Below are 12788 nucleotides of genomic sequence, written 5' to 3' on the forward strand. Positions count from 1 at the left end.
TGTAATGTAATTATATTTTGATGTTTTGAAGAATTGAAGAAATGAAAGGAAGCTTAAAAGTAAGAGCATGTTGAATCTGATCGCGAAGAAATGGATTTCGATCGCATGGTTCGATGATCAGATTCTTGAGTTGCTGCTTAAGAGTTATGATAGATTACGTAGAAATATTTAAAAATATACTTTTCATTTGTAATTGCATTGAAAGGAAAAGTTTTTCCGCATTTTATGAATAAATAAAATTTTGTTTTTATTTTATCATATCTCCTTGCAATGGCATTTGTGAAAAATTGATGTTTGTATGTTTCTATGCTAGCAATATGAATTTGATTCCTTCGTTTGTGGTAGTGTCGAGAATTTACCAAATAAGGAAAGATTCTCATCACCCAAGTTTCAATTAGACAGAAACTTGGAATCATGCAACTGGTATTGTATGATGAATGAGAATTTTTGTCTTTGGGAAATTAAAACTAATTCCTTGTTCACATGAATATGTGAGTCAAGTGAAGGACTAGGGGATCGGGTACACTGGCTGTGCGCTGGTCAGGTCCACCACAAAGAATGATAAGACTATTCATCATGATTTACTAAAGTTTAGTAAATATGGTTATGCTTACAAGTTTAAGTATAATTCTGAACATTGGAAAATTTTCAATGTATGGCAGGACGAATAAGAAGAATAAAATTAGGCAGAAAGATAAAAGTTTCTCCAATCTGAAAGGATGGGAGAGTACTTGAATATCATGTTTTATGATCATCTTAATGATTATCAAAACCATGTCACAATTGATCCTCTAAGAATATCTTAGTGCATTCGTATGGCTAAGAAGAGGAATCGTGAATTGTTGAAATGGTTAAATGAAGAAGATGAGTCATACTTCGTTCCAAATCGAGTCTTAGAGTCATACTCCAAGATTGAGCCTTGAGTGACATAATCTTAAGAAAGGTTTATAACACTTATCAAATGTAGAGTAAAGTGTTTCTACTCTTGTACATTTGAAATTGGTAAGTTGTGATGTTTTGGATAAAACAAAGACCAACTAAGGCCAATTGTGTGAAGTGTTAATCTTGATTAGAATCCACACTAACTCTTGAATATTTGTTTTTCAAGGAATGGTTCTTGACAAGAGAGTCATATATGTCAAGAGGTCAGTGGGAGTCTTAAATATCTTGAAAAGTTTCAAGAACTAATCAAGAGTAAACCTATTGTTAATCACTAGCACACGACTTGAGGTTTGTAACCTATCGTGTTGACATATTCTTATTTCTGTGTCCATTCCAGTTAAAGTTGACTATGCATGTGAGTTCTATGAGTTCTCAGTTTTTTGCATAACAAATTGGAAGCAATGGTAGGCCCGTGTGCTGCCAGGTGGCAAGAAATTAAGATTGAACAAGTTCAGTCCATATGAGCTTGGATTTGTCACTAACCTTGTCTTGTGATTATTGTTATGACAAATTCACATGGATAGGAAAACATACACCATAAAATCTAAGTGTCATAAAGTTTCTCTCCAATTCATGAAAATGATTGTGAGGAAACGCTTTCACTAAGTAGATTTTAAGGGGATAGCAATTGTGGTATTTGCATTCTCAAATTCGATTATGATTACGGCATCCCTCTTCATAATTCGAATTGTGAGAACATGGCAAAGGTCTAAACATTTGGGACTTATTGCTGTAAGTTCTAAAATTTTTTAGACACACACGTGAGCTGTCTAAGGAAAGGTGTATGAGTTTGAGAAGCCTAGATAAAGTCTTATCGAAGCATCTCGTATCAGAAATCCGAACTTTGGTAATGAAAGTCAATAAGTATTGATTTCTAGAAGTCCAGCTGATTTCTGGGTACATGTCAAAGCTAGTGGGAGCATAAGTATTATGCTAATAAGAATGTAATTATTATGCTAGTGGGAGCATAGTTATTATAAGTGTTGCGAGTTAGCAATGTTAATTATAGAAAACAAAGTTTCAAATCGCAAAGTTGCAAGGTTTGAAACGTTGTTTTGCTATAATTAAGGGAGATTAATTTATACTTCATTTCAAATTCTAAAAGGTTAGATTGAGTTTTAATCAAATTTAGTCAAGGACATATATGAATGTTATGTTGAAAAAATTCGACATAAGGAAATTCTATATGGAAATGTTAATTGCGTTCTCAAAATTTGATTATGATTACGGCATCTCTCTTCATAATCAAAATTATGAGAACATGGCAAATAGAAATATTATAGCAAAAGGCTGATCAAGTATCATGTCTTTATGTTAGACATTATGAATCGCATCACATATGCTTCGGGTATAGGATCGATTGCATATGCTATAATATTTTCGCGTTCTAAATTTTCCAAATTCCTAGGGCATTAAGAGGGAAAAAGGACTAGAACTGGATATGACTAAAGTGGTTAACAACTATTAAGGACAATATAAGGTTCGCCAAGGATTGGTCGCTTGTAGTTAGAAGTATAAAATCGATGGACCATATTGACATATTCTGAAAAGAGGCGACTCTTGTTCAGAAATCATAGTCAAAATGGGAATATGGAAATGTTTCCATAAGTGGAAGTTACTCTTTAAATCTGTGTAAGATTAGGAAACCTAATGCAAGAAGGATGTTCAAAGGAATGTACTTTGAATTTGAGACTTCACGTCCTTGGAATTGCTTTGTTACCAATCTCCAATGGAAAGTTTTGTAATACCGTTGGTCAAGTCTTTGTGACTTTTGCTACCATGACATTACAAAGGCTGCATTACATGAAAGTTTAGCAGTGACAAGAATTTGGAATTCTTACACTTGCAATAAAGATTTGGAATTGAGAAATGGGCATCATTGAAATGTTTTCAATTGATCTATTTCACAAAGACAGGACCATAGACAAACATAGTGTGCATGCTTGGAGCATGGCATAGCTATTGTTCTAATTCAAGTATTAAGTTGATAAATCGAAACATTATACAATGAATAATGAGTAATCAATATGGCACTCAAAAGTTTTTGGGTCATATAGGATTAGTATTATTCTTGTGTTTCACTTTGCATGTTTTGACTTCCCGAATAACTAGGTTATTCAAACCATCCACAGTCGATCATACTTTGGAAGTAGGTATTAAGGCAAGACTATCATGAATGGGTCTTTAGAGGTGTTTTAGTCATAGCACAAGTTTGCTACAATGTTCATGAGTACTCCTGGAATAATATTCGAGTATTGGTTTCAACCCACGCTCATCTGAATCACTTCATGGATTGTATCACGAGTGATTGTGAGACGATAATATCTTATATTCTTGAAACGGAGACATGTGAGTTGTAGTTGCGAGTCCGTTGCACATTAACGTATGTAAATGCACCAGTAACTTGGTGTTATAAAACATATTGTTGTGTGTAATTTGATGAGTAGGTACAAGCAAGCATTTGGGTCGAAGTTTATCTGTTTGTTTTACCCTGTGTGGATAAAAGCGATATCTGTGGGCCCCTCGATGATTTAGTGATGACACCCCTAAGTTCTTGGCCAAGCCTGGACTGATTTGATTTGTTCAATTAGTCGGTCGTCATAAATCGGAAATTGGGAAACAACAGATGGACAGAGAGAATGATTATAATCCATGTCTCAGTCCATATGATATCTATAATGGAGGAATACATGATCCCTTATCTAATGGACGCGTCATTGACTAGCTCATGCCCATTAGGGTTTATTTGGTAAATCATTCATTCTTATGGTGTGGGCCAATGATCCATGATTCTTTAGGTTGGGCTAAACCAATGTTACAACCCATGGGTAATCCATGGGGTTTATACCCATGGAGCCTAAGGAATATGGAAAGTCATGCCCTATAGGGTTTATATGGTGTAACCCAAATCTTGCCACACTATATAAGAAGCCCCTTAGCATCCAAAAATGTGCACTAGATACACTAGTGTTCTTGGAGTCACTATAGCCTATTTGAGTGGAAGAAACTCTCTCAAAAGTCATCCTTTGTCCTAGGTGTGCTGTGATTCCATTTGAGGTGCAACACTTAGGGCACTAAGTTCTTAAAGGCTAAACTCAAGAAGTTCTACAAGCTATAGAAAGAGGTAATTCTATAACTCATTTCTATGTTGATTGTGTCAATTATATGCGAGTTGTAGGCTTAATGCTTTGGAAACAATATTGCATGTATAATTAGAGAAAACATAGATCCAAAGCATTTAGGGTTGTATGTCCACCATAGGATGTTGTAGTATACTAAAACCCATCAGAACCATTCGAGGATGCACCGTTGGATTTTGATCCAGCATATCCTCCTTTGGATAGATGGACTCGAAATCATCCACATGAACAAATTCTTGGTAATCCACAAGCTGGAGTATTAAAGAGGGCTCAAATTCGTGCAAAGAATGAGGTACTTGATACTCACCAGGAATTTTGGATGTTCAATGTTTTTATTTAGAAAATTGAACTGAAATCGGTCAAGGCTGCTATGGAACATCCTGATTGGGTTGTTTCTATGCAATCCGAGCTTGTTGAATTCGAAAGAAACAATGTATGGAGATTAATTCCTAAACCAAAATATGTTTCCATTGTGGATAGATCTTAAAAAAAACTGATAAAGATGGTAATTTTGTTCGAAATAAAGCAAGGCTTGTAGTTAAAGGTTATTCGCAACAAGAAGGTATAGACTATGAGGAAACCTTCACCCCTATTTCAAGACTCGAGGCAGTTCGAATATTTTTAGCTTATGCAGTGCACAAGGATTTTGATGTCTATCAGATGGATGTCAAATGCGCGTTTCACAACGGAGAACTTGAAGAGACGGTGTACGTTGAACAACCTCCGGGTTTTATTAACGAGGAATTCCCTGATCATTGTTACATCTTAGATAAAGTTGTTTATGGGTTAAAACAAGCACCAAGAGCATGGTATGAAACTCTTACCAATTTCTTAAAGCAATCGAAATTTAACCAAGGATCAGTTAATCCCACTCTCTTTCGAAAGAAAGTTGGTGATCATCTCATGCTTGTTTAAATTTATGTCGATGATATTATTTTTGGCTCTACTGACCCTGCTTTGTCAAGAGAATTCGAAAATTTGATAAAAAGCTAGTTTGAGATGAGTATGATGGGGAAGATAAACAATTTTCTGGGATTAAACATTAGTCAGAGCAGAGAAGACATATTCATCAATCAAGAGAACTATACACGAAATCTGCTGGAAAAATTCAGATTAACGAATAGTACAAAGATGAGAGTACCAATGGCTGTTGGAACAAGGCTTAGTCCATCATTAGATAAAGCAGCTGTTGACCTCACATTGTATCGAAGCATGATAGGTTCGTTACTTTACCTCACGACAAGTCGACCTGATATTATGTTTTCTGTGTGCAATTGTGCTAGGTACCAATCGAATCCCAGGGAACCTCATCTAACTACTGTCAAGAATATATTTCGTTATCTCAAAGGAACAACTTCGTTAGGATTGTGGTATCCTTTGAATAAAGGCTTTTTTATACAAGCATTCTCAGATGCTGATATGGGAGGTTGTAATCTTGATCGAAAAAGCACAAGTGGCGGATGTCAACTACTGGATGGGAAGTTAGTAAGCTGGTAATCGAAAAAGCAGACATGTGTTTCGATTTCCACAGCAGAAGCAGAATATGTTGCTTCTGCAGCTTGCACTTCACAAATCATATGGATACAAAGTCAACTACGTGATTATGCAATCAACATGAAGAAAATTATATTGTATTGTGAGTCACAAAGTGCCATTCGCATCTGCCATAACCCTGTGCAACATTCAAAAACCAAAAACATTGCTCTTCGTGATCATTTTATAAAATATCATGTTAAAGATGGAAACATAGAATGTGAATTCTAAATGGATTAGCAATGATGAATGTGAATTTTGTTCCTGGACTACCTTCGTTAGAATGAAAAGCCAAAGTGGAGAAAAGATGTCGATTCAGCGGTTACTGTTCATAGTCAATGCTTCAACATGCTTCGCTTTCGACATTATGCACAATGGTTTGACAAAAATCATCGTTACTTTTGCTATGTTTCAAATTTTCGTTAGTCAGGTACAATTTTTTTTGTTTGTTATTTTTCGTTATCAAAAATCTAAAACAAGAAAAAGATTTTCACTTTTGTCTTTCCTTATCAAAAATCAAAAACAACAAAAAGATTTTTATTTTTGTCTTTCGTTTTCAAAAATTCAAAAATACCAAAAAGATTTTTCGTTATTTTGTTATTTTCTTTCAAAAATCAAAAATCCAAAAATATTTTTTGTGTTTTTGTTAATATTTTATTGTGTAGTTATTAGCGAAGATTTTTGGTGGTTCATGCTTACTGCTTGAGGGAAAGGTATACTTTCAAAACTATGTCCTAGTTAGGATGTCGACCCTAGCCTCCACGATTCATTGGGTTTCGAAGCCTTAATGGATCTCTCATTCTGAGGATTCTTCCCAACTAGGCTATATTCCCATTAGTTATTGAGCTACCATACTCTACTCAATTGAGTTAAGAGTTTTCTGCTTGGTCAATGTATAGCAGTGGTACTTTCGAATCAATCAACCAATCGTTTTCATCCTAAAGTTCTTTCACGATCACATATAATGACATATGTCCAAGATATTTCTGGTAAATACCAATCAGGATCTAGACATGTCAAAACTCTGTGTTTATGATCTGACATCATGAGACCGTGATCGAAGTGAAACCCAAATGTTCGAACCAAGAAAGGAATTGACAGGGAACTTTGTTCCAGGCTCTAACGAAACATTTGTTTCAGTACCAAATTTAGATACTTAAAATCATATTCTTTCTATTTGTGTGGTCTTGCTAAAATGTTCGAAACACACGACATTTTTACCAAACAATATCCAGACATAATTTTGTTTTGTGGAATATGATTTTTGTGTAAGTATCTATATGATTCTTCGTTACTTCAAATATTTTTCAAGCCATACTTGTCCCTGACTACACTGGTCAAACAAGTAATTTCGTTCACAATGTATCACTCTTATGTTTAGATGTGATATGTAATGAAATTTCAAACCAACCCATGAAGCCATATAAAAAGATGCCCTTCGATACTTCTCTATAAGTATTTGATTGTACTTTACGGGAAACTACACAAGCTGTTGATTATCTCTCTTGATAATTAGCGAAGTGATCTTTGCCTGGGATCTAACTGCCTTTATGTCGAAATTTTTATTTTCGACATCACAGATTCAAATTTTCTTATACCTGCTTCTTATCTATTTCTTGGGTACACATTGCACTCACGAAATCATTGAGGTTCTGAGTAATACCAACTCATGCTGAAGATTTTGCAAATTTGGCACATGACTTCGCTTTTCAACCCTAAAGTGAAAGAGCCCTACCCCCATTACGAAGGTTTCTGATGGTTCTTATCCACTGGGTACCATCGAAAAGACATCTGATGTGACGGTTTAGTTCATGTGCGAGTTTCTAGGCAAAAGTACTCATCACTTTTCCTGACATGGCGTGCTTTCCGGCAACTGGTACAGTTTTCAAAGAGAAACGTGGCAATCTCTTAAAGACAACCATTTAGAATTCAAATCGTTTCTACATATAAAAAGGGAATTGGGGATTTTATTCCAACTTTACGCTCACAATACAATTCTTAGACGATTTGTGATTTTATTCTCTCTGATCTTCAAAGTTTTCTCCAAACCCTAACAATGGTTGCTCATCAATCGCAAACCACTGAGGATGTTTCTTCTCAACCTATCATGAAGATCCAAAGCACCAACTTCTAGGTTCAAAGTGATGTCTCTATTTATCTTGATGAATTGAAGATGCTCATTGTTGCTCTTCAAAAAAAATTTCTTTCCAAGGCGATGTTTAACTCTTTTGCATTTCCTCTTTCTTGGCTATCTCTTGGTGGTTCAACGGCTACATACAACAAGACGATAAACACAGTCACTTTTCAACTGCTGAATGAAAAGAAATTCCGACTGTCAAAAAAGAGTTTTGCTCAAATTCTTAGTATTCAAAATGTTGAACCCTTCGTTAAGGTCACAAATGGCCAAATCATTCACATGTTCAACGATATGGGTTATCAACCACCTCTTACCAAAATCAGTGAGTTCAAGAAGTCTAATTACCTTGTCTGTGGAATTTCTTCTTTGGGATATATCTTCGTTGTTTAACTAAACGAACAGTGGGGTTAGATAAAGGAAGATTGGAGGTTTATGCAATGGTCGCAGGTTTATACTACGATTTACCGGTGGACTATCCCACTCAACTTTGGAATGAGTTTGTGAAAAGTGTGGTGAACACAAATGTTGTTGATGGAATTTCATGTGCTAGATACTGGAGCATCATTCTTCAGTATGCATATGAGAAGGAGGGTATCCCAGTTCGTGAGGGTGAAGAAACTGATGAGTTCTCCCTATTTCATTTTCCTAAAACAATTGAAGATGATGTCGACGTTTTTCCAACTATTGCTAAGATTCCAGACGCAATGCTTCGAAAGGTTGATCTTGTTAATCCTGTCTTGGTGAATTACTTGAAGACGATCAATCCGCATATTGAAACTGGGGTTTTGTTAAAGACAAGTGAAGGACCTTCGAAGAAGAAAAGAGGATCAAAGAAGGATGTTCAGCCAAGTCCTTCGAAAGTTAGTCTGGTTGCCAAAGTGGTGGAATCTCCAAAGAAGGTTACTGTCAAAGAAAATTTTTTGAAGAAACTTTCAAAGCCAGTAGTTACGGAAACTGACACTCCTTCGAAGGAGGTGGTACCTTCGAAATCGGGAGTGTTGAAGAGACTCAAGAAAATGGCTCACAAACCTCGCCATTCTCCTGAACGATCTGGAATTTTTTCACCATCCTTTATTCGCAAGCCTCAATTTGGTCGAAAGGGTGTTGTATTTCATGAAATACCCACACCTGTTTCGCCACAATCGAAGAAAAGGAGAGAAGATGATATGGCTAAGAAGATTTTAAAAAAGCAAAGGAAGCAGAAGAAATTAATCATTCACGACGATTCAATGGATGATGAGGTTGTACCAGAATCTCCTTTGCACAATGATCAGATGGGCAATTCTTCACCAGTGAGGGATTCTCTAATTAAGTCGAATATCGAGGAGACTGGAAATCTCGATGGCACTATGAAAACTTCTACAGTGGACACAACCATCAATCATGGTAAACAACCAAAAGTTTAGACTCCTGAGCAGACGACTGCCATACCACCCGAAGTTTCGACTATCGAATCATTTCATGAGGAGATTCGAACTTTAGGCATCACTGCACATGTATTTGATTGGATGCAAATGTCAATAAGGGTGATGGAGTATCGACAAATGAAGCCCAAGGTAACCCTTCTCTTGTTGTATCATCTACTTTCGACACCTCCATTATTGATACTTCTGTTTCATTACCACCATACATTGTTCCCAATACATCTCATATCCCTTCATTTACTCATTCTCCTACATTCGAGAACATCATGCAACAACCTATTACTTCCTTATTCCCATCACAATCCACCGACGAACCCAGAACTGTTCCTGATGATGAAACAGATGATGGAGAGTTTGTAGGCTCCTTTGCTGATATTGAGTTTGATCCTGATGAGGAGAATATTCCCGACAATATGCTCATGTCTGGGAAGCAGTTCAAGATCTTAAACCGAAAGCTTAACTCTTTACTCCAAATACAAGCTGATACAGGGGGTAAACATTCGGTTTCTGGGATTGAAGTGGATGTTATGCTGAAAGCTCAAGAGCTTCGTCTTCTAAACAAACTCGATCAGTCTGACAAGAACAATGAGTTATAGGTCAAAGCTCAATCTGAGACCTTTAATGGTGAATTGAAGGATTTAAAAGCCGTTGCCAAGCAAATACATGTTCTATTTGTTCAGGATGTGAAGACTGTTCGCAAAGATGTCAATCGAAAGATTGAAAAGTTACGCTCAGACATGGAAAAAGAGATCACCAACTTGACAACTACTCATTCTTCTCTTCTCACGAAGGTCGATATAGTTACTGGTGCAGTCACAATAATTGTTGAGTATTATCATTCTATGCTTCCGAAGATAGATGAGAAGGCGGAAGTTGATCTAAAGAATTTTGGGAAAATTGATTCGCTTCTAGTTGGTTTGAAGGAAATGGTTTTAAAGTCTGGTTCTTCGTATTTGTTCACTCTTGAGTTTTTAACTCAGAAGTTTCGATTGATTGAGTCAACAATTCATTCTGAATTGGCTCCACTTTCAAAACTCTTGAACTTACTACCAACAGATGCCCCACCTGTTGTCACAGGGGTGCAAGGGGGAGAAAGAAAAGTTGTTGGTGTAAGTAAAGGTGAAGGAGCATCTGGAAAGACAAATGGAGATGCAAGTGGTGATGCGAAGGTTGTAGGAAAAATTTTGACAACTCAAATTACTACAACTTTTCCAAAGATGACTGATCCAATTATTTCGACAACAACAACAACATGACCTATAGCAAAAGGGATTGTTATTGGTAGTTCTGGTTCATCTTTGAAGCCTGCACCCATTGAAGCAGATAAAGGCAAAGGGAAAGGTGTTCATGTTGAAAATTCGAAGGAAGAAAGAAAAGCAGCTATAGAAGCTGAAATGGAAAAACAATGTCATATTCAAAGCATTCTTAGGCTTCGTCAAAATGATCCTCCAACAATGAACAAGGGTGATCGAAGGAAACTACATAGCTATGAAGGCATTGAAGCTATGGTAGCTTATGGTGAAATGCATGACTTCGAGAAGAAACCGAAGAAGAGTTATGCAACTGAGAATTCAGACATGAATCAGTTGGACTTTCCTATCAACAAGATGATGTTTATTACTTCTCAATATCATATTGTTGACAAGTTCGAAGACAAGGAAGAGTTCAAGAGATTAAAGATTCGATGTCATGCTGTTCTTGGGAAAGAAGAAGAAGTGGTTTGGTCGCTTATCAAGATTGTTCGAATTTTGAGTATATCCAAAGATGTTCTATTTGAGGGTGTACTTCAGAATTTTCGATATCAAGTGGTCAGAGCAAACAATACCACTTTCAACTTTATTGTTGCTGACTTCCCTCTTATGAATCTGAATAATTTGATCTCTGTTGCAAAGATTCTTAAGGTCAATAATGAAACGAATCTCCAGGGTACAAGAAAAGAAGATTATTGGCTGGGTCTTGCTCATATCAAGATATTCATCGACAATTATTTCCATTGTTTAGCCTTGACAGATGTCGAATTAGCTTTGACAATGGGTAAAGAGATAATTGTACCCCAATCAGTCTTGAAGAGTAAAGCTGATTTGCAGCCTTATGATGATGGAGAAATTTGTCTGAAGCCACTTGGGATTATTTTTGTTGGAAAAAGGAAGAAGGGAAGGAAGACGAAGTATTTGTTCCAAGCTTGTGACGTCGAAAGATATACTACAACACATTATATGAAATTGATGGTTCGTATGAATAACTGTAAGAAGAACAATGATAAAGATAAGGCTGAATTGAAGATGGTGATGAAATGGTATGAAACGATTAGAAGTTCGATGCATCAAGCAATCCAAATGTTAATGACTTAGATTTGACTCTTCTCACAAAGGGGGAGAATGTTGGGGTTCGAAGGTTACGATATGTCGAATTTATATTTGTAGTTAGTAATATCGAATGTTGGATTGTATTTTATTTTAAGGACTACTTTAGTGTCGAAGCTTAAATGTCGAATGTCATTATACTTTTTGTGCTTTCAGTTTTCCCTATAAATATGGGAAGGATACTTTTAGAGGTCAAGAACTTTTCCCTGATTGTAATCATTTTCTCTTACCTCTTGTATTCAACTGATAAAGCAACACAACGTGCCAAACAGATTATATTTAGATCTCGTGCTCTAAATCATTTCATACTCTGATTTTGATTGATTACTCGATTCAATCGGAACTACACAACATAGGTGCTTTGTAGCTTCCCCGAGCAACCATATGTTATGAAAGCTGACACCATCTCCGATATCCAATCCATGACTCCAACTGGGTCCTCTTTTGTACTGAAGGATGATGACATGCCAGTCGTAATATCCTTGTACCTGCAAATGCCCATTGGATCATCATTCCTTTGGAACTCTGGTTACTCTGATCCTTGATAACTTTCTGAGTCATCAATATTTCCTTCCTAGACCATCGTAGCATGCGAAGGGATCACTTCGTTGTTGACTTGTTCAACAAGCACCGGCTCATTGATAACTAACGCTCCTCCTCTAGCATTAGCAAATTCCCGAGCTAAGAGCTCCCTAAACTCACGTCGCTGCTAATCGAGCATATCTTGCATCATTGCTCTAGCTTCGTATATTGGTATTTGAACAACAGCTGCTTCGACGTTCTGAGGTGCTTGACCTCCTTCATTGTTGATGACTCTTCCGCTCCTAGTGATCGTCATGAGGTTCTATATTCATAGAGGCGCGTAGTTTAATACGACAATATATATATATATATATATATATATATATATATATATATATATATATATACACACACACACACACATTTATCACGTAATTAGCAGCTAAGGTATCTTCCTATATTATGCTAGTGCTAGTGTCTAAAGCAACTAAGGCATCTATCATAAAGTATTCTATCGCACACCTCACCGATCATACTTAGCGTCTAGGCTTAAGTCTAGAATTTTCCTAAATTTCTAGTTCGCTTAAACTAATGCTCCAATACTAACGGTGACATCCCCCCAAATTTTAAGAACCAATTAAAACATTTTCTTTAAGCTTTATATAATTGAGGTGCGGAAATTCCCAGTTAATCAAAACATTTGCGAGATAACAGAAGTTATTTCATT

This window comes from Lactuca virosa, chromosome 7 (genome assembly GCF_052849685.1).
Source record: "Lactuca virosa cultivar CGN04683 chromosome 7, Lactuca_virosa_CGN04683_v6, whole genome shotgun sequence".
Classification (NCBI taxonomy): domain Eukaryota; kingdom Viridiplantae; phylum Streptophyta; class Magnoliopsida; order Asterales; family Asteraceae; genus Lactuca; species Lactuca virosa.